The sequence below is a fragment of the Pteropus vampyrus genome, unplaced genomic scaffold (genome assembly GCF_000151845.1).
Source record: "Pteropus vampyrus isolate Shadow unplaced genomic scaffold, Pvam_2.0 Scaffold5, whole genome shotgun sequence".
Taxonomy (NCBI): Eukaryota; Metazoa; Chordata; class Mammalia; order Chiroptera; family Pteropodidae; genus Pteropus; species Pteropus vampyrus.
Window position 1 is genome coordinate 3,463,924 of NW_011888786.1, and position 20,403 is coordinate 3,484,326.

Below are 20,403 nucleotides of genomic sequence, written 5' to 3' on the forward strand. Positions count from 1 at the left end.
CCTATCCTGCCATTTCTGTGAACAATTTGAATGACAGTGTCATAAGGAAAAGGTGTCCCAAAGGCCTTCATCAGCTGTGTGCAGAAACTCTGCTTCTAGCTCCTCCTGATCCATCCCAGCTCACTGTGGCATGGGATCAACATTGATACTACTCATCGAGGCGGTAGTAGCCCAGATTCTCTATGTAAGTGGTTCTTAAAATCTGGTGTTTTTCAGAATCATCTCAAGTGTTTCTTAAACCACAGATTGCTGGGCCCACCAACACATTTTCTGACTAAGTAGGTCTCAGGAATGGCCCGAGAATTTGCCTTTCTAACAAGTTTCAGAAGACAATGATGTTGCTTATCCAGAGATCAGCTTTGAGAACTATTATATATAATGGACATAACCATACCCAGTATATTTATCCCTCTTATGCTGGTGGTGCTGGTGGTAGAGAGCAGGCGGAAGGTCTAGTTTCCCAGACGATTATCACCTCGATTTGACTAAAGCCTTGTCATATTTTATTATGTCAATAAACTATAGATCTTTCTCGGGTTAAAAAGCAAACACATAATGAAATTAGTGGGAATTTACATGATTCTAAGGAAGTGTGGACAAGCTGCACATCCAGGCCAAGGTGCCCACAGGTTGCAATTCTCACCTCCCAGCCTGGGGTGGCCTGCTGGCTCCTCCCCTTCATCCGCTTTCAGTATCAGCTCAAGTAAACCTTCTCCCACAAAGTCTTCCCTGAGCACCAGCCTGGCTGCATTAGATGTTCCTCATTCTCTGTGCTCTCAAAACACCTTGTGAACAATTTTACCACTGCTCTCTCATATTCTCTTATGACTGTGTGCATACATACAGGTTTGTATTTCCGGCGCCTTGCAAAATGCCTGTAACATAGTGAGAGTGGGTTAAGTGTTGAAAAAAATACATAATTAAGAGAGATGGTGCCATCTGTAATTTCAAAACCAGGCTGGTCCAGGTAGTTCACCAGATTTTTTTTTGGTGGGGGGTGCTGTCCTGTGCACTGCAGAATGTTTAGCAGCATCCCTGGACTCTGCCCACTAGATCTCCCTGCCCCACAAATGCGACAACCAAAAACATCTCCAGACACTCCCATATGGCCCCTGGGTGCAAAATTGCACTTGGTTGAGATAAAGAAGACCCATAATGTATATATCCATTCTTCCCTCAAGGGACATTTCAGTCGTTCCTAGTTTTTGGTTGAATATGTTCAGCCCCAAAGAATCAAATGCTGTCTCATGCTCTCTCTCTGTCTGTCTGTCTCTCTCTTTCTGCTTTTAATTTCTTTCAATTTTCTTGAGCCTGGTAATTTCTAATTGGCTGAGTAAAACAGATGCCCGGAGTTACGAGTAGCTGCAGGAAAGCCAGTGTGGGTGGGAGGACTGACCTTTGTGACGGACAGCTTTGCAGGGTGGTGGATGCATCTGGGTGTGCCTGACTCGGAAGCAACAGTGCCAGGACACTTCTGCACCAATCTGTACTATAGTTCTTTTCCTTCTCATATTTCTCCTACCCTAATCTATCACGTAATAGCATATGTTTTCTAAGCATCCACTTTATTTTTTCAATTGTCATATAGCAATAATAACAGTACCTAATCTAAAAAGCTGTTGTGAGGCTTAAATGAAAAAAAAAAAATCCGTAGAGTGTTCTATGTCAACACCTGGACCAATAAATATTAATAGCCAAATAAGTGAATTATATTTAAGGACCGGAGGAAGGCTACCATGGCTGGATGAGGGGGTGGGAGGGATGAGATGCAGTAGTGGATGAGGAAGCCAGGGGTCAGGTCGTAAAGTCTTGGAGGACAGGACAGTTTGGATTTTAAGTGTAATGAAAAGTAACTAGAGTGTTCAAAGCCTGTGTGTCACATGATCTGATTTATGCTTTAGAGAGATTTGTCTGTCTTGCAGAAAGAATGAGGTATGAGAGGCAAGAGGCAAGGCTGGGCAACTACTGTACTCGTCCAGGTGTTAGATGACGGAACTTGGACTAGGATTTTACGAGGACGATGGACAGAAGTGGTCAGTGCGGGCCATATTCTGGAGACGGTATTGAGAGGATTCGCTGAAACTTTTCTGAGCCGTGGGAAAGAAAGAAAGGAATCGGGGACGACTCTCAGGCCTCGGAGAGTGAGTGAGTAGATGCGGTGCCATTTACCGAAACGTGGAGACTCGAAAGAAGCGGGGTTCGGGAAGCTAATCAGTGTTTTTGTGTAGGCATGCAAAGTCGTGAATGTTTATTAGATACATACAAAAGGATATTGAGAAAGTATAGCATCTGGAGCCCAAAGCGTAGCTCAGAACTCTTCACTCCACATTGAGGAACCATGAGCACTTAGATTCTACTGAGTGCCATACAGCTTGAGGAGACCTCGAGATGAGAGTACAGGTAGAGGGGAGTTCGCCTCTCAGTGACTCCCTGTACGCTGGGCACCGAGAAGTGAATGCCGCAGGTTTAGCTGAAGAAGGAAACTCATGCCCCTTAAGACAGCATCTGAGATGTGGCAGCACCTGGGAAGAACTGCCCAAGGTGGGCAGTTGGAAGGATGGATCTTATGTTCAGGACTCGACAACTAAGTCAGATTCCTGCACCAGACATGACAGGGGAAGCAAAGCGACAGAACCATGCCAAGAGAGGCAGTGGTGTCTGAGCGGTAGGGAGTGAGGGTGGGTGACGCGTCATCACAGACCTGATGCCTCAGCGTCGAATAAGTTCCCATTCTTGGTACAACCTCAAAGGGTAGAATGTGCCCTTCAGGTGTCCTTGGCTCTTCAAGAATGCACCGAGGAGAGCTGAAACTCCCAGGAGATAGATATGGAATAGAACACTTAACCAAATCCAAGCTGGTCAAACGAAAATAATGCAATAAGATTTGTTTCATGTGGCCTGAGATTTACACCCACTACATGCTGATTCTAATCACTGGTGATGTAAATGCACTTCCCTGACTAGTTTTGTTTTGCTCATCATTTTCCCATTCTCAGGGAATGCTTATGTATACCATTCGCCTAGTATACCAGTTTGGGAAAATGATCTTTAAAATATATATGTGTATATATTTTGCATAGTGATGAGTTAAGGAAGCATCTCTCTTCCTGGAATCATGAGCCTGACACCGTTAACACAGTGAGATCTGCTGTACATTTAATCAGAGGTCGTTAATTTGATTTTCTAAAATTAAGCAGAACATCAGCTTGTCATTAGGCCTGAGAATTACTGCATTTCTGAAGTCACTCTGCATACCCCAAAAGGGCTTTATTAGATATGAAGAATAGCAACCTACATATATATTGATGATAATGAGCATATAAATGTTCTGTAAAGAAAAAGGGGAAAAAAATCCCTGACAAGCATGCATGGTGACTCATGATGGCCAGAATTTTTTAAATTTATGATCATTACAACATGGAAAAATAATTATGAATAACAAAAATCTGTTACAATAATTAGCTGTAATGAATGCTCGTGGCAAGCTAAATGAACTGGAACAATTTAAGGCAATAGCACATAATTTGCATTTTGTCTTATGTCAGAGCATTTTATCACTAGACAGAGGAAGCGAGAAAAGGAAAGATAAAAGAACCGAGGAGACGGAAAGGGAGCTGATGGAGAGAAAGTAAAATAAACTCTTCAGCTTTCTAGATTCCCGCCTTCTAAAATAAAGGTGGAAAATGCCATGTCTTGCATTTTTTTCTTTTGCTTTATTGCTGTTTCGCAGCCATCCCAGCTTCTCCAAGGGTGTCGAGAGTGTGAGAAAGTAGACGATCATCAGTGTAGCAGACATTCAAATCTGACTAACTGGAGGTGAACCTCTACCTGCCTTTGTACACATTACATACCATAGCAACTGACATAACTGCCCTAGGTCTCAGTTCAATTCTTAAAATGGAATAAAAAGAGATCCTGCCCGAAGTTGTGGTGAGGGGTGGATACGTTGTCTTAACCGCTGACTCTTAGAGAAGGCTTACTATCCACCTGGCATTCTCCTGGATGCCTTCGTGTGAACCAAGTCATTTCATCCTCCTGACAGCCCTAATCGGTCTCTTTTACAGGTGAGAACACGAAGACACAAAGGGATGGTACACAAATAGCAAGCGATGGAATGGGATTCGGTACCCAGGCAGTTGGTCTCCAGAGCTCACCTCTGCTTGACACGGCCGCTGCTAGCCAGAGCCAGCACAATGCCTGGGATGCAGATGAGTAAAGGCCAGGTATCACTGTTTCTCACATTACCTTTGTGGCACGTGGCAGAGTGTGCATGCACACTTATGAGTGGGTCTGGTTGTGACTAATTCAGCTCTGCAAGCTGAAGGGCAGCACTTGGGGACAGTTCTCAAATTCCCCTGGTGTAACCAGCCTTCACCGTGTGTTTTGGGACCCATGCGTTTGGAGATGACAAGGTTACTGCGAAGTGAATTTCTCAGTTGGAAGGCGACGAACAATTTCAGAAGCAGGTTCTTTCTGACATTGAACAGTATCAGAGGGCCATCATTCATCACCTGGCCATCTTGTGGGGGCCTGGGGATGGTCCCCACTCTACCCACCCACACAAGAGCCTCTCTGACTTTCCTGGTGACCAGATTCAGGGCCTCTCTGGCGGGGCCCAGTGTGGTAGTAAGGGGCCATGGCAGGTGTCCTGGAGCAGAAGGCAGGGGTCTAATTTGCCCGTTTCCTTTTCTCTGCTTGGGCATTACCTGTAGATGAAGCTGCCCATGCACTCCCCATCTGTGTCCATGTATTTAGTACTTTGAGAGGCACTCATTACATCCCTTCGATTTTTAGAAGTGCTTGTTGAAAATAGAGCTCCATTTCCATAACCCTATTTTGTTATTTCTTCATTTTACAGTATATCAGGAGCTTTGTCAAATGGGAATGCCTCGAATTTTCCGTGTCCAGGGGGAAAAGCTGTCATGGTTTACACTGAGTAAAAGTGTAGGAACTGCCAAGATGCAGATGAGCTGACCCTCTCCATTATGTCTCCATTATGCAGAGACATAAAATAAATGCAGAACCAAAATGAGGGATAAGTAAATATTAAGTGGGATTCCTCATCCTGTGTACTGGTCCCTTTTCCTGGATGTATGTTATTTTTCTTTAAAAAGAAACACAATGACTGAAAACCCCAGCCCACCTCTTTCTTTTCTTCCGTCATGTCCCCTGGCTTGCTCACCAGCTTCCATGCTTCTGTTAATTCTCCGGTCGTCTGCCAGCGGAAGGTTATCAAATGACTGTGCGTGGAGCTGGGAACTCTTCCCCTCCTTCCCCCCAATCCCCAGTTACTTCCCTAATCTCCTCCTGGAATCCCCCAGGACACAGGGGTCGTTTATTTCACTCTTTGTCCCTTCTCAGGATGTGCCTCCACTAGTCAGACAAACGCCTCTAGGCTGAACAGAGGCCCCCAGGAATTTGCTTCTAAAGAAGAGAGAGAACAGAAAGACAAGAGAGAGGGAAGTTCTCTTTCTGCAGCTTTTGCCTTTGGGCAGACTGCCCCAGCTCCAGCTTCCCTGGGCAGAGCCACGGGGGCTAAATTTAAGGCTCTGCATCATCTGTACCTATGGACATCAAGTCAGATAGGAAACTTGTCTGGGATTTGGATGATCTCATTCCCTGAAAGGGCATATTTGTTACCCAGTGGCTGGTAGAGTCTCATGTATGAAGTGTTTGTTTGTTTGATTCTAACTAGAAAGGATTGGGTTTCTTTAGCATGCACAGGGGTCCTTACTCACAGTTGTCGTTGGCTTCAGGCAAAACAGAAATATGGAGAAAAGAGAGCCTGGGTTGCCAATTATCTCAGGTCTCCAACATGAATTGTTTTGCTCTCATTTTCTTGTCAATTACTTTGTTAAGGAGTGGGTGGGGGAGGGAAGGAGAGAGAGAGAGAGAGAGAGATTGAGTCACTTAACTGCTTAAAAATTTTAGTCAAGCAATGAGGATATCTTTGCTGAAACAATGGATTTTAGCAGTCTTCCAGGGACCAAAAAAATGCTAGAGATTCGACTTCTAGTTTTGCCATTTTCTCCGAGGACCTAGTGAAACAATTTTATGCCTAGTTCACAAACTGGGGTTTCTTTAAAAAGCAATATATGGTCAGGTTATTTGAATGGACTTTAATCAAAGCGTTCAAAGTCCCTTTTTCCAAGGCCTAGATTTGTTGTTTTTACATTAATTGTATGTGTTTGTCATTTCTGGGTCAAAGGAAATTTTTGTCTAAACCAAATACTTTCATGTAAGATAAGGACAGTCAGACATCAAAATGCATATTCCCCCAGGAACGGCTTCAGGCTACTTCTTTTGATAGCATTCTGCCTGACAGGTTCACTGTACCCATCAAATCAAAGCTGATTGTGTTTAAAAAATAAAAATTAAAAAAAGCCAAAAACAAAACAAAAAAAAACAAGGAAGAAGCTCTTTGTTTTTCTTAGAAAATGCATCTTCCACTCTTCTCTCCATGTATATTTTTAAAACCATGGATACACTTTCAAAAGAGGATTTTTCAATAACCTTGAGTAGAGAGATGGAATGTACAGTTCTTATTTCGAACACATAGGACCTGACAGATTTAGGAAAAGTCGTTAGAGGAGGTCACTTGCAGCTTTTCTATAAAATGTTTAATACTGACCTCAGTGGCCATGAACGGAATGAAATTACCTTCTCTTCTCGGATGGCGATAAGTCGACACAGCGCTTAGAATGCACCTTCTTTTCTGTAATCATGACCAGACTCCTGGGTCCTGGCTTTCTGATGAAACTGAGCCATCACATGAGTTCTATTGCGCAAGAGATGGATCACTGAAATCAGGAGCAAATGGCTTTTTTGGAAGGATCCATAAAATACCGATTAAAAAATTATTAATGGAAACACATTGAGGGAGGAAAAATACATAGGTTAAATGTAGGTTTCATACTTTGTCCGAAATGCCTTTTAGAAAGACAGCTTGGATGTGCGATTTTAAGGGCTGCCAAAATATTTGTACTGTGATGAAATTAGTGATAATAACTATGGTAAAATAAATAATGCACTTCTGAGATTTCATGTACTATTTATTTCATAATGGTTCTTGTGTACACAGGAAATGCCAGATGCATAGTAGGGATACCGAAATGAATGCTATAGTTAATGTCCTCATGGTGCAAAAAAAATCTGTTGGGACAGGTAGATAGGAACTCCTCAGAGGTTCTAATAGAGATACATGCTCAAAGGACACACGTCTAGTAAGAGAGGAGTGATCCGGAGGGCTTCATGGAAGAGGAATCCATTGGGTTTAGTTCTACCTCATTTATCTTTGGGGAGAACATGGTATTGGAAACGTGATAAAGTTGGTTAGTGTCGGCAAGTTTGCCTAATAAGCTCAGTTTTCTCTCTTTTAGGGAAGACTTCCTTTAGCTTAGCATGAAATCTAAGAAGCCCAGGCTTTTCTGTGGTATGCCCTATTTGAACCAGGAATGGCACAAGATCTAAGACCTATCATTGTTGAAAAGCTTCTCAGCTTGATCCTTGGACCCTTTTTTCTCTCCCTGTCGGTTCTCTGCCCAGGTTACCTCTTATACACCAATGCTGTCAATTGTCGGCTGTATCCACATGACAAACAAATTGTATCTCCAGCCCACAATTTTCCTCTGAATTCCAGACAGATATAGCCTACTGTCTTGTCTACGTCTCTTCTCTAGACAGTCTTGGAGGAGTCTTTGAAATCGAGCAGAACTCATTTTGAGTGCCACTATAATCCAGTTAGGCTTAATCAGAAACTCCATGTTTTTACTCAACCCACTTATTCCTAAGCTCCTTCCACATCCAATTAATTCATCACCAAATTGTATTGATTTTTACTTTTTAAACTTCTCTGGAATCTGGCCATTTTTCTCTATATCTATCACTGAAAATTTCTAAACCACAATAAACGCTTACGGGTTTGATTACAAAATTATTTTTTGTTCCTTGTATCAGTCAGGGTTGTCAGGATTCTCCAGAGAATTCCAGCAAGTCTGAAATGTATAGGGAAGGCCAACCGGCTGACTAGAAACTCAAACAGTGTTGATGCTGCAATCTTGAGCTTGAATGTGTAGGGCAGGCCATCAGGGTAGAAACTCAGGCAGTGATTCTATGTAACAGTCTTGGGGCAGAATTCCTTATTCTCTCGGAAACCTCAGTTTTTCCTCGTAAGGTCTTCAAATGATCAGACGAGACCCATGCACACTGTGGAGGGCAGTATCCTTTACTTTAAGTCAGCAGCTTATAGATTCTAAGCACGTCTGCAAAATCCTCTCACAGCAACATCTAGACTAGTATTTGACTAAATAACTGGACACTATGTCCTAGCCACGTTGACACATCGAATTTAACCATCACACCTCCAATTCCTTCTAACCCCTTCTCAGTACTGCGGAGTTGTTTTCAAAACATAAATAGGGTGGTATCACTGTTAACTTACATCTCAGAAGCGTTAAGCCTCTTCCCATTACTCTCCTCGGCCTACAGAGCTCAGCATGGCTGAGTCTGGCTGAGCTGCAACTTCATTTCCTGCGACTTCATTACCCTCCATGGATCCGCCGCAGTGGTTTTTTATATTTCTTTTGTTGAACCCTCTTCCTCCTGCTGCAGAGATTTTGCAGACTTGTTTTTTTCCTTCTGCATGGAATGTTCTTCCTTCCTCTCCTTATTACGTTCCTCCTGTGCATCTATATTTTAGCTCAGTTGTTCCATGTTCAATGAAAATTTCCTGACTTCCTTGGCAAGATGCTCTTATCATGCTATGAACTTCTCTTTTATAACATACGTTCTAATATCTATTCATGTTTGTGTGATCACTCGATTGAAGTCTGACCCACCTCTAAACAGTACGCTTTAGTAGTTCCCTAAGAACAGAGGCTCTGACTGGTTCCGTTTATGATGGTATCCTCTGCATTTATCCTTCTGTTTATGAGTATTGTAGTGGATACCCGAAGCTTGGGGTGTATGGTTCTGGCAGCTGGAAGAAGATGCGAGGAGCCGTGGGCAGATGCAACATAGCTTTATTCAGACATAGCAGGACTCAGCAAGGCACAGCTCCCCCGACAGCCTGCACAGGCGGAGCTGTGCTTATAACAAGGTGCATGATAGTGGCTTACAGCCAGGTACTATAATCAATCACAATCTACCAGTTATATTGGACCTAGTGTCACCTGGGACGCTGTATCGGGGGTCACCTGGGATGCTGTAGCCAAGGCTGCCGGGAAGTCCCACGGCTTGCTGGGAGGGAACCTGACTACATCCATTTTGTTGATCAGTCCCCTCACTCAACAATAATTTATCTGGCAACTCTTTCCCAATAAACCTTGAGTTCGTGCACAGAGACCCTCTCTTGTTTTGCTATATTTGATCACCATGCCCCTCTTTTTACTAGAAATGTGAACATTTCCCCCCTTGAAAATTTAGCTTAGAGATATTGAGACAATAAATATTAAATAGCTGGCTCAAAGACAGAGAATTCAATTAGTAGAGTTGTAATTATTGGCCATGTATTGTCGCTAATAAGGCAGTAAACTAAGCAGAGGCAGCTGTTGGGGAGAGGAGTGGAGTGACTAGTTAACATGAAGAAGACCACGGGGCCCTAAAGAAGGGAAGAGGGGGCTCGGGTGCCTTTTTTTTTTTTTTTTTTTCCTTTGCTTGAAGTTTGGACACACCTTTGCTTCAGTTCTTGGATTCTAAGAAATTTCTGTATGCCTATAATAAATCTCAGCCCTACCGTTTTAGCATTTAGCTTATTGATCTGCAATTTGGCTCCCCAGGGGCCCTGAATTGAACGGTGTGTCCGCGGGGGGCTGCTGCGCTCCGACGGGATCGCTCTCCGCCCTGCCTTTCTCCACTTTCTCTCCTGCACTTTTCTCCTCTTCTTTCACGATCTCAGGTGCCTAAAAAGAATAACAGCAAAGGGCAAATTTTGCCGGCCGGCTCTAAGAGTGAACGATGGGAATTTGGCTAGATTTAAGTAAACGTACCATGAGCTTAAAAATCCAGAGAACAGAAATACAGCAGCAATAACCTTTACGACTTACTCATCGTTTCCTGGTTTCTTGCATTGTGCCAGGCACTCTGCTGAGTTTTTCTGAAAACTTCCCTGACTGTGGCTTCCCCTCGCCCACTGGTTGTTAAGAACCTCACTCAGTCTTTGTTTGCATCATATTAGCATACTTACCACACTGATTTATAATTGCTCTGATTGGTCATTCTCATCAAGTGGTGAACTGTTTTGAATTTGAAGATCCTAATGCAATAATTTCTAAATCAAAGTTGTGTCTTCTCTACGAATAAACAAATAGGTAAAACTGTGTTATTTGTAATAACTTCAACAGAGATAACGTATATAGTGCTTATTAGCAGCCAGTTACTTTTCTAAGTGCTTTCAATCTGTTAAACCAGCTCATAGAATCTGGTTTTGCAATGAGGGGGTTTCTGGATTCCTAAAATGCAGTCTTGCCACCAAGTTTTGTCTCATTGGGGAAGCTGGGTTTAAATTATGACTCTGTACTTTGTTTTGATATTGGGCGTATTAGGGTTCTCCAAAGAAACAGAACCAATAGGATATATCTATATAGGTATAGCTATAGATATGTAGAAGGAGATTCATTATGAGGGATTGGCTCATGATTGTGGAGGCCGAGAAGTCTCACAATCTGCTGTCTGTAAGCTGGAGGCCCAGGGGAGATGGTGCTATATAGTTCCTATTCAAACCCAGAGACAGAGACACAAGAACCAAGAGTGCCAGTGTCTTAGGGCAGGAGAAAATGGATGTCCCAGCATGAGCAAGAGAGCAAATTCACCTGTCCTCTACCTTTCATTCTGTCTGGCCCTCAGTGCATTGGATGATGCCTACAGCAACCCCTAGGGTGATCTTCTTTCCCAGTCACCAGTCAAATGCTCATCTCTTCCAGAAACACGCTCTCAGTCCCACCCAGAAATAACCTTTACCAGTGATCTGAGCATCCCTTAGCCCAGCCAAGATGACACACACAGTTAACTATCACATTGCACAAGTCACTTAATCCCTGAGAATCAGTTTTCATATACAGTGAGGACTGAGTCACCCACTTTCAGTATGCTGGTCAGATAAAATTGTGCTTTCCTAGCATTTCGTGCCCATGGGGTATATTATAAATCCTTAACATCCTTCACTTTTATTTATCAGATCAATGTGACAGTACAATCAAAGGAGAGAAACAAAGGAACTCAGGGTGTAGAGAAGATAATGGCTATAATTGTGGAGCACTTCAAGGTGAAAAAGGTAGGGAGTAGGACCAATGGATTTTAGGTGGTGGTGCTACAGAAGCTGGTAGAGTTGGAATACTAGGTGAGTAAGCTGGAAAGAAAGGAGATGCTGGGGAGAGTGGGTGTGCCTGGAATGAAGATGTGGAACAATCACCATAGTTAGAAATGACAGGGTTGAGGTGGAGCCATGGGAATGAGTGACTGTGATAGGTGCGTTGGCATCAACAGTGGAGGGTAGGTTTACAAGGAACTGAGAGCCAAGCGTGAGAAGAATAACCTACACATGTATGTTTGAATTATCCAGAACATAAGACAGATTATAGTATGTTAGGGTATAAGTGGCCTTAGAGTTAAAGTGGTTAAAAAATGACCTACATGTTCCCACTGGATAATTAACGTTATAGAATCAGAAGACTTGAACCTTACTTTCTATACTATCAGTTACAAGTAATGTAACATTGTAAATTTCTTTTTCCTAGTGTTAGATTTCTCATTTTTAAAATTAGTATAAGAAGTGTCCTATATCCCTAAAACATTTTGTGATGTGATTATAAGAAATAAAGCATATGAACATTATCAGGTATAATGCATTGAGACCACGAGATGGGTAGAGTATCATCTTGACCTTTACATCTCAGCCTTCATTTTTCAGATCAATGTAATAGTTATTAATTTCATCCGACCTTCGGGCACTCAATCCGTGGTATAGAAAATTGGGTGGGGGGGCACTCGTCTTATTTTTTACTCTTGTAAGAGAAGGCTGGATGACATTCAGGACTGCTTTTTCATTCACTTTCCTATATTCATGATCTGTTATCAAATACCTCACTCTGATCAATAAACGGTAGATGATTTTGTTCAATAACTATTTATAGAGCATATGTTGAATGCCAAGCACACATTCACCATGTGAGATTTTTTACATTTACATTTTTTTGCCCAGTACCTCTCAGTTGACTTTACAGTGAGTCCTTCCGTTTTTATATATTTTCCTTTAAATAGGTTCAGGAAAATACCCCAAATTTCTTACAACCTAGATAATTTTTCATTGACAGAAAAATCCTATAGTCTCCTAGGATTAACGCCCTACCCTTTTACTCAACCACAGAACTCTCTGGTAGAATTAACTAAAAGAAAAAAGAAAAACAAAAACAAGTCAGCAAGTAAACACACAACAAAGAAAAAGTAACTAAACTAGTTTTGAACTCTCAGTACTTACAATTAATTTTAAAAAGACCTTAAGTTATGCATAATTTTATATTATGTTATAATTATATATTCTGAGTCAAAGATCAACAGAATGAATCTTATTTTTATAATAATAGTTACTAATAGTTATGAAAACTTTTAGAAAGGGGGTCTAAATGTATAATAACTGCTCTAATGGTAATTACAGTCTTTAATTTGCCATATTTGCCAATAGATTTAAAATTTTTAGAGAATAAAGGGTATTTTATATTTTTATTTCCAAGGCCTAGTGTACAGTAGATCCTCAGTAAATATTAATTGTTTTTAATTAAATTAAAGGCAGATGGAATTTATAAAGAATAAAATGGTCTTTGAAATAGATTATAAATCTGAAATCAAAACAAGTTAACGTTTTTAAGTGTGAAAATAGGTATTATTTCTAAATTAATCTTATAGGGATCATACATCAAAACTGTAGTATCTCGAATATTTTTGTCTTTAATTTTTAAAGAAGCAATGGCTATGCAAAATGCTTCTAAATGTTAAGAACATGTTTCTGTAGGATGAATAATTTACCATGTCTGACATTGAACAGTAGATTACGTGACCCGTCCACCCATCAAACATCCGGTATGTCTCTAATAAGCATGGCAGCATAAAGATAATATAGAAAAACTTGCTCAGGGGTTTAGAAATATAAATTCATTGGTCTGAAGGATTATGGATGTATATGCTTTTAATCATGAAAGATTATGAACATACAATCAGAAATTTTTATTTAAAAAAATATAAATAGCTTTTGAACAGCCACTGGAATTTAAAATTGAAGCAGCGAGCTCCAAGGGCAATGTAATTTTCTTAACAATAACAGCTTCCATTCAATGAGAATTTTTATTTCTCCCGACATAGTGATAGGCAAATTGAGTTCATTACCTTTCATCCTTAAAACCATCTAAAAAGATAGGTTTGATTCTCTGTTTAATTATGAGAAAACTGACGTGGCAGGAGTTGAACAAACTAGCGTCAGGTCACAGAATAGAAACTAGTGGAACAAGATTTGACTTCGAGTCTCACAGCTGCTAAGGCACATGCTCTTTTTGCTTCCTACTTCTTAGAGTTATTGTGAGGCTAAGATACTGATAATGTAAACACTTTATATATATTAATGTATTTAATTCTTACAGCAACGCTGTCAGAAAGATGTTGTATGACTTGGCCAAGGGCAAAAAGCTGACATGTGGGACAAAGTTTTTAAGCACAGAACTATACTGTTTCTGTGAAGTAGGAGACATTATGGACAGCTCCTAGCTCAAAGCAGGACACATTTTAGGCACCAAATAAGTGTAAATGCCTTTCTTTCCACATTTCTAAGGTGAACACTTAGTATTTTGTTAAATGAATCATGAAAATGGGATTACATATATATTATATATAGACATATTTAAAAACAACCTAAATACTAGATAGGTGAAGGCTAGCCTTTCAGACTATTGCTTTATTTGACATTTCAGCCCTCCTATTTCTAAGAGAGTTACGATTTTCTGCATTTAGGCTTATAAAAATATCTCACACAGTCATCACTTTCGGGTTATGTCTGTTTTATAAACTCTTGTAGTTGGGGCATTTTCATCTAAATTCCAGCAATTTATGATTACTCTGTTTTATGGCCTTTCAGTTTCATATGCAATCTATTTGACAGTGCTCATCCAACACCTATAGCAATTTTGCCTAATATGAGAGCAAGTTTTTCTGAGACACTAACTTGGCCCTAAATAAATCAAACATAATCCAATGCTTCTGCAATGTCCCCTTAATCGACTTATCTTCAAATGCTATGACAAAAAGAGTCATGTTTTCTGGTATGATTTGTTTCTTTGGAAATCTATGCTAATTCTAGCTCATGGTCTATTGCTTTTTCTTTACTAGACTATTTTTTATGAATAGGTACTTCATCATTCTAGTGAAGCTAGAAATAAATATGCCTATGGAGAGAAGAGTTTTTACACCATCATCATAGGGCAGATCATTAAACTTCATCATTTGCCTTCATTTAATTTAGATAAAATTGGTAGAGAGACCATTTGTGGGATATTTATTTGGTTTTTAGTCATTCTCTGTCTCTCCCCCACGCACATAAAATTGAGCATTCATATATGTGTTCTTTGTCTCCCCTTACATAGAATATTGGTTTTTGAGGGCCAGAGGTATGATTTTTATAACTGCTGTATTACTTTCTGTGCCTAGTATAATAAGAGGCACATAGTAGATGCTTAGGAGTTCTAGTTGGTTCATGTTCTTAGTCAAGTGAACCAATCAAAAAGAAGGAATTCTTTCTTTCAACATTCACTATTTAATATATCTCTCTATTAAGTAAATTATCATCCCAGTAATATATACTTAAAACATTTTCTGTGAAGAAAATCTCTCTCTCTCTCTCTCTCTCTCTCTCTCTTTTTCTCTCTCTCTCTCTCCCTCCCTCCCGCTCCCTCCCTCCCTCTAGATGCGTGTTTGTGCACACAGTGCCTGTGAGCATGAGTGTTTAATAATTTCTTCAATGATAGTGAAAAAGTTATTTAACCTCTATTGAGTCCTAGGGTCCTCCCCCTTAAAATGGTACAGTTACTCCTGACTCATAAACAATATATATGCAAAGAATTTCCATGTTGGGGAAATATCATGACTGCCTATGTTATCTGTACTGCATACTTTATATATTGGATGATTTAAGATTTTGTCTTGACTCTTATCTCAGCAAGATAAATGGGTCTTTTCTTCCTAATGTAAAATTTCATTAATACAAGTAGGTCAGGGTCTCAACTGCATGAGATTTCTTGCGTACCCACATTTGCTTTCTCTTGTTTCTCTGTCATTCCATGGAGTGTTTTCTTGTCTGCTTGACAAAGTTGGTTCACCACTCCAATGTCCACATCTCAGTCCTTGGAAAGAAGAAAGAGGACAGAGAGAGCAAGAAACTTTCTTTTAAAGAAACTATCCAGAAGTTGAACACATCACTCCCATCACAATTCACTGGCCAGAACTTAATCAAGGCTCTTAACTTAATTGCAAGAGGCCTGGGATAAATAATCTTTAACCAGGAGGCCATGTGCTCAGCTGAAACCCTGGGGCTTAATTATTTAAAGGAAGAAAGGAAGAATGGATATTAGGGAATAATTAGCAATCTGTATCACATGCATGTCATTGTAACAATTCTCTAGGGGTGACTTTATTGTCTATATTCAATGGATAAGATAGTTGAAATTCAGAGAGAGGAGATTACTTGTCAAAAGTCACTTAAATGTGTAGATCAAGGAGGAAGGATGATTATAATCAAGGCAGCAGTACATTAGGTTTTCAGTTATAAAAGAGAAGGAAAAAAATAGCTACTTAATGTTATTTTGCATCCCATCAGAAAATAGGCATCTATGGTATTCATGTGCTATTGGTAAGCCTGTATTTTGCAGGCAATCTTATGGGAGATGATATAATAGGAAAAAAAATTAAATCATTGAGAGTAGAAGCTAGACGTAAGCCCATGGGGTAGGGGGAAAGCATGATTTGTTTTCAATCACTTGATTACACAGGTCTCAAAAATTCTCCAAATGCTCTGGGTAGTTAAATCCCCATTCTTTTTAGCTATCAGCTTTAGTTGAATTTTTAGTTTGAGAGAACAATCCTAGGAATACAAGTAATGTAAATTTACACGCAAATCAAATTCAACCCTGAAAATGTGAGGATGATAAGATAATAAAAAATGAGGAGCAAGAAGATTAGGTGAAGCCTATCAATTTGCCAAAAGTTTGAGGTCAGAGATACACAAGTAATGAATTGATCAAAAATTGTTCTGGATAAATAAATATATGTTCAGAAGGATTACTTAAACAATAATTTTTGAGCTTTCTCTCTAGAAAAATGACAAGATGAGAGGAAAAATACTTTAGGGCCAGTAACGACATGAATACTAGGGACTATATTAATGGACAATGATGACATATTCAGCAACGCATAATCACTACCTCATTCATGGGCAGAAATTTCTAAGCAGCCTCAATTATTTTAAAATAAGCTTAAGTACTTTTTTCAGACATTAAAAATTTTCAGTCAGCCATCTAATTTTGTTTCAGAGTTCTTACCTTTTACATTCTTTTGGTTTTCTTCCTCCCCTTACTATTTTAGAAAGACTGGATGAGATACCACTGATATTGACATTCTTATTTTACCTATCATCTGCGCCCATCCTTAAAGAAAGATTGCTTCTATGCTTCCAGGGTAGGTAAGTTTGGAGGGAAGTAGGGAGCTATTGGTTGGAGGCAACAAATAGTCCACACTGAGAATCTAGAATATGAAAATAGAAGATGTTCCTACATATCAAACACCATTGATAAAGAGAGATTCTCAGTTGATTTCTTTGGTGGAATTAATCGAATAAGAGCAACAGCAACAAAAAGAATGATACAACCTCAGCCTCTCTCTCTATAGTCATCACCTCTGTAGACCCCTTCTGGTCCCATTAATGTCCCCACACACCAAAAACGGAAGAATAAATTCAGAATTCTAGTCTAAGTACACTTTGGAAATTTTTCTCTCCTTGGTCAATATTTCAGTAATCAACACACAGTTACATTAATTAACCAATAATTAATGTAACATATTAATTTTCTAGTGTGCAGAATTAAGCAAAACATTTAACTGTGATGATGGAAAAATATAGTTAGACTTTATAAGATTAACTCTAGTAGTTTATAAAATTCACATAATAGTATGGTATATTTATCTTGTCTTAGAGGATGTCTGCAATTCTCACCATTTTACCCAATATTTTGGGTAAGGCTGAGTATTATTAGTCTTCTCAAACTGCCATGGTAGAATACCACGGACTGGCTTTTTCACAATACTGGAGGCTTAAAGTCCAATGTCAAGGTGCCAGCACAGTTAGTTGGTGTCTGGTTAAAGCTCTCTTTGGGTTGCGGAGAGAGAACTGCCTTCTTACCTTTGTTCTCACACAGCCTTTACTCCTGTGTGTATGCATGTGTGCCTGTGTGTGTGTGTGTGTGTGCGTGTGCACACATAAATAGAGAGAGAGAGAGAGAGAGTCTGAGATAGAGAGAGAGAGCATCTGTCTTTTTATAAGGACACTAGTCCTGTCAAATTGGGCCCTACCCTTATGACCTCGTTTAATCTTAACTAAGGTTAAATGCCCTGTCTCCAAAAACAGTTACATTGAGGGTTAGGGCTTATGAATTTTGAGGGGACACACTTCAGTCAATAAAAACCTGTCACCCCAAAACACTATGAGAAAAGAATTCTACATCCTGAGTGAAGAAGGAAGCTAAAGACTTCAAAAATATCTCCTTAACATGAGCAGCTTTATCATATTTATTAGCCGTCATTTTGGAAATCACAAAACAGGATTTTGGTAGTATGGGACATGGGAGAAAAGCATCTTTAGTGGAGGTGGTTTAATGGCCTCGGAAAAGGCACTATACCTTTCGTAGGTAGGAGAGCTCTCGTAGGGGCACAGGCAGCTGAAAGTTGTCACATTCTTGCTCCTTTGGCGTAATCCATCTGCCTTTCTACTCCTTGGCTAACATGCAAAAAGTAATTCCTAGATGTACCTGATCATGATTTACTGTCATTGTCTTGATCCTCATTATCATTGTTCTTGTTTCTTGGGCATTTTGACTAAAACCTCTGTTAGATGTAATATTAAAAATAACTTAATATGCTCATCTACATATAATTGATAATGTTATTATAAGTACTTATCTATAAAAACATTAACTGACATTCCCTAAGAACATACAATGTGCTAAGTGCTTAACATTCATCTTTTCATTGTATTCTAAAAATTATATTCTTTATTATCTTCATGTTCTTCTGTATTGAACCAAGATCCCCTGCATTTAGCCAATATTCCTTGTTAGTTAGCCCTGTTCTTGTCTCAGGATAAGAGGTCATACCTATCCTTTAAAACAGGGGTTCCAAACCCTGGACTATGGGGTTGGAGTCTGTGGTCTGTTAGGAACAGTGCTACACAGCAGGAGGTGAGCGGCGAGTTAAGCTTTATCTGTTATTTGTAGCCTCCACCTCAGATCATCAGATACTAGATTCTCATAGGAGCACCGGTCCTTGGTGCCAAAAAGGTTGGGGACCACTGCTTTAGGATATAACCTAGGATACAAAATTGCAGAGACACAGAATGGAAGAGAGCTTCAAATCTGAGTCCCCATAACAGAATGGCACCACAGCAGGTGGCGGATTCAGTGGTCAACATCCGTCAGGCACATTTGTTTGGTGCTAAGTGATGAAGACAACTGCTTGATGGGGTGGATTTTCCACTTGACATCAGGTCCTCGTTGTTGATCACTGTGAGGGTGAGTGTGCATGTGTGCTTCTGCAGGCCTGTCACCTCCTCTGAGGGCACCTCTGACCTGCATGGTGCGGTCGGCTCATCTGTTTGATTGCGGCTACACATCAAGGGCTCCCTTTGCCCGAGGACCCAGGAATTTCACTGATAAACAAACTGCTTCAAACAAAAGAGTATGTTAGACTTGTAATTGTGCTTTCAGACTCTTAATCTCTTTTGAATATATTTCATTACTCATTTAATGTAGCTTGAATCAGATTATTTTAAAGTTGATTCAATTAAATGTAATCTACAAATCATTTCCAGCAACTATTATATTACATTATATTAATGTACAGTAGGTATGTTGCATGAGTGTCTAATATGTGTCTGACATTAAGCTAAAATGATATACTATGTAATACCGAAACGATGGATTATGTAATACAATCCAAACCTTAAATATCTGTTACCTTCATTTAAATTTGCAGAAACTGAGACGCAGAGACATGCAGGCATATACACATATATTTTCCAGTGCCACAGAGATTATAAATGGCAGAAAGTACTGGGGTTTCAAAGGTATGTCTGACAGACTGCAGTTTTGATATGTTTTACCATCATCCGATGGTTTCTCAAATGATTTAGGCTTTTCCAGGTTATGACATGTGGTCTCAGGTGACCATAGCCAGTACGGTTAATGTCTTTCCTGATGTATAGGAAAGGTTGGTTTATTTGCTCCCCTTACCGTTTCTTCTGTTTTGTAATAACATATAAATTGCTTTATATGTTTACGATAGAAGTAAAAATCATGACTTCTCTGTATGTATTGGAAGTTTTTCTTCTCTTGAATAAAAGAACACCAGAGAAGAATCCAGATTAGAATTTTCTTGAACTATGTTAAAGTGGAATAGGAGATTTTAATTTTCGTTTGTCATTTTAAGTTTAAAGACACTTTATGCTCTTGAAAGTTAAGGATTTGCTTTAAACACTTGGCACAGCATTTTGTCCCCAGGCTTGTCTATGATCTCAGAATCATTGTTCAAAGTTTATGAATTGGCATATTTGGATGTTTTTCGTGAGTATGCTTTTTGGTCTATGGGCTTTATATCTGTGTTTCGAAATGAGCATAAATTTCTGTATGAGTATCCGTGAGTCTGTTTTTTTTTATTTTCTCCTCCACAGAGATGATTTTATTTCTGATAAGGTCTGAAATGCAGTTAGGGTACCTTCTGATATTTAAGAGAATTAAAATCCTGCTTCAAGAGAAATAACATTAACTCTTCTATTTGTTAGTATTCTACCATCCCCAGGTCCCTCTGCCCACTTATTATCTGACTAAAACCATAAACATTCTCAGAGCCAATTTTTAAAAATTTTACTTTGAAATTTTTATTTGATCAGCAGCGTCAAGATCTGAAGAGGATTACGCTTTCTCCCTTTTCTTGTTTCTCGAACTAGCATAAATAACCTTTTTTGTGATAACGCCATCTCCCAGAGCCCTTGTTTATCATAAGAGGACTCTTGTTTCCATGGACTAATGCACTCAGAAGCTTGGCTGACTTTTCGATGCAAATGTCAGACAGGAACCATGTCTTTGCATTTCCAGCCAAATTGCT

General features: G+C 39.7%; 1 long non-coding RNA gene across 1 annotated transcript in view; it reads left to right on the forward strand.

Moving 5' to 3' along the window:
* LOC111743678 overlaps window positions 1–20,403 on the forward strand; it is a 502,800-nt gene that overhangs the window by 181,464 nt on the left and 300,933 nt on the right. Inside the window, exon 5 of the long non-coding RNA XR_002781828.1 lies at window positions 4,065–4,223. This is a non-coding gene — a long non-coding RNA (uncharacterized LOC111743678). The remainder of the gene's footprint in view (window positions 1–4,064; window positions 4,224–20,403) is intronic.